At 32.9% G+C, this 2,792-nt stretch overlaps 1 pseudogene; it reads left to right on the top strand.

The window, feature by feature from the left end:
• Positions 1-1,361: 1,361 nt before the first annotated feature.
• Positions 1,362-2,378, top strand: LOC144566638 (BTB/POZ and MATH domain-containing protein 2 pseudogene; annotated as a pseudogene).
• Positions 2,379-2,792: the final 414 nt, after the last annotated feature.

The raw sequence follows: 2,792 nt of genomic DNA, 5'->3' as shown, positions 1-2,792 counted from the left end.
GTAGCATATGGGCCGAAATGCTACCGGTCCAAATTTGAAATTTCAAAATAAAAAAAGTCGATCTGAACCGTTCATCTCGTTCTCCATATTAATATGTGCTTGGAGACCAAATTTTACATTTTTCTGAATTTTTTTACTATTTATTAAGCCACTTTGAAAATCGCTGATCCAACGGTTTTACTGTTTTGTTAAGCCACCGTTGGATCAGCGATTTTCAAAGTGGCTTAATAAATAGTAAAAAATTTCAGAAAAATATAAAATTTTGTCTCCAAGCACATATTAATATGAAGAACAAGATGAACGGTTCAGATCGACATTTTGGATTTTGAAATTTAAAATTTGGACCGGTAGCACTTCGGCCCATAGGCTACCGGAAGCACATTAGCCTATCTATATATATATATATATATTGTGCTCCTTTGACAATTTACTTTTTTCTCGGAATCTCTTTTAATTTTTAATGACAAATTTACTCTTTAATGCAATTTTCTAAATTAACCTAAATAAATCCTCATAGCTTTATTCTTTTGTCTCCGTTTTAAAATTTAATGTAATGATCTTTATTTTGATTGAATCTTAAAATAAACAATAGTGTAAATATTTGAGCTTTATAGCAAAATTTAAGTCAGGAGAATACAAAACAAAATGCAAAAATACTAAATTCTTAAGAAAAACAAGTTCATAAATAAACAAAAATTAACAATTATTTATGTTGTTGTTGAACTTATCGTTATAGCTAATAAATTAAAAGTTTGATTAATATTAATTTAGACGAGAAAATATAATGCAAATTTTAATGTAGCCCATTAATAGGTCTGGAACATAAAAATAGAAAAAGAATGCTTTGCCTTTTTTTAGGTTCTAGTTTCTTTCATCTAGATCTCTCTATCCCCCCCCCCCCCCCCCCCCCCCCCCCCCCCCCATCCCTCTCTCTCTCTCTCTTTCTGAAATTGCTCTTTTTTTTGAACGAGCTCTGTGTTCCGTCTAGCTCATTTGCAAATTTCAAGGTATAATATAATAACTCCTGATATATTGATATTTTTGTACAAGCCCTCACTGAATTAATTCTATCTATTTTTGTTTTTATTAAGAGTTAATTTCTCATTTATCCTTCAAGACTTGGTTTAATGCTTTATTAGTTATATATGAAGACATGAGTTTTCTTATATATCTGTCAACTCCTATAACTTTAATTGTTTATAATTCTTGACTAATGTCCACTTAAAAGGTAATTATTAGTGCGATTGGGGAAGACTAAAAGTTAGAGTTTGCTTGTATTGCAGAATATTTGTGATATATACATAACATCTTGTCATTTTTTGTGCTCCTTAGGTCTCACTAATTCTTTTTGTATTCAAGTCATGGATTCTTTCAGCAATGTGGCATCTACTGAATCCTACCAGTTCAAAATCAACCACTCAAAAACTAAAGACATGGGTTTTGGTAACTGGATCATCTCGCCAACAATAAGAGTTGGTCAACATGATTGGGCTATTAAGTACTTCCCTCAAGGCGTGAAGGAGGATCAGAATGGCAAATACGTGTCTATCTTTCTAGAGCTTCAAAGAGAAAATGTAGATGTCACAGCAGAATTTGGATTTGAACTGCTAGATAAGCATGGAAATGTTTCACCAACCACTCTGAAATTGTTAGGTCACACATTTACACTTAAGGCAATCAATTGGGGTTTCTTTTACTTTTTTGAAAGGACCAAATTAGAACAAACATATATCGAAGATGATTGTTTTGTGGTCCGTGTTTCAATCACCGTAGGTAATGCTACTAATATTTTAAGTTCTATAGGCTTTCCGTATATGCGTCGCCTTCAAAAGTTCAGAGAGGAGAATGAATATACCGATGTCACTTTTGATGTGGACGGTAAGAATTTTGTTGCACATAGACTACTCATGGCAGCTTATTCACCAGTATTTGAAGCAGAACTCTTTGGTTCGATGGCAAAATCTGATATGAACTGCACCATAAAAATCAATGAGATGATGCCTTCGGTTTTCAAGGCAATGCTTGATTTTATGTACAATGATTCGTTATTGGTTAATGAGAAGTTTGTTGAATGTGAAGGGCCGATTTCGTCTACTATCTTTCTTCAACATTTGCTAGCGGCAGCAGACCGTTATTTGGTGCATAAGCTAAAAGTCCAATGTGTGTATAAATTAGTTGAGAGTATCTCTTTGGAGACGGTTCTTTCTACTCTGGAATTAGCTGAGATGCACAATTGTATTGTGCTCAAAGAAGCATGTCTTCAGTTCATTGTTGTTAAAGATAATTTAGTTTTGTTAATGTCTAGTGAAGCATATATTAAGCTGATGCGGAATTACCCCTCTCTCTTGACTGAGCTTAATGAACTGGCCCAAAAATGAGATTTGGTGCGAAGTTCAGGCAAGGGAAAAGTCAATATTTGAAAGGTTTTAGTATGAAATATTACTGTCAAAAAATCATCATATATACAGATGTATGGAATTGCATGGTCTTATATTTCATCCTTTTCATGATGCCTTCTTCTGAATTAATGTTTGTATTCTTTTAAATTAGCAATATGATTTTATGTGCATATAGGAGAATAACACAGATCACATCTAACGGTTTTATTTTTGACTTTTCTCTGTCTTCTAGGCTTTTAATCTTATTTTTTTTTCCTTTGGCATGGTACGAATTGGATAGGCTTTGAAAAGCAAAACCATAACAGCACTATACTTGTATTTTCTGAGACGATTATAAATTTACCATGGTTAGCCAGAATGCTTGGATTAAGAACTATTTTAAAAAAGGGTTAA

The sequence above is a fragment of the Carex rostrata genome, chromosome 15 (genome assembly GCF_964058835.1).
Source record: "Carex rostrata chromosome 15, lpCarRost1.2, whole genome shotgun sequence".
Lineage (NCBI taxonomy): Eukaryota > Viridiplantae > Streptophyta > Magnoliopsida > Poales > Cyperaceae > Carex > Carex rostrata.
This window is presented reverse-complemented; position numbering and strand designations above follow the sequence as displayed.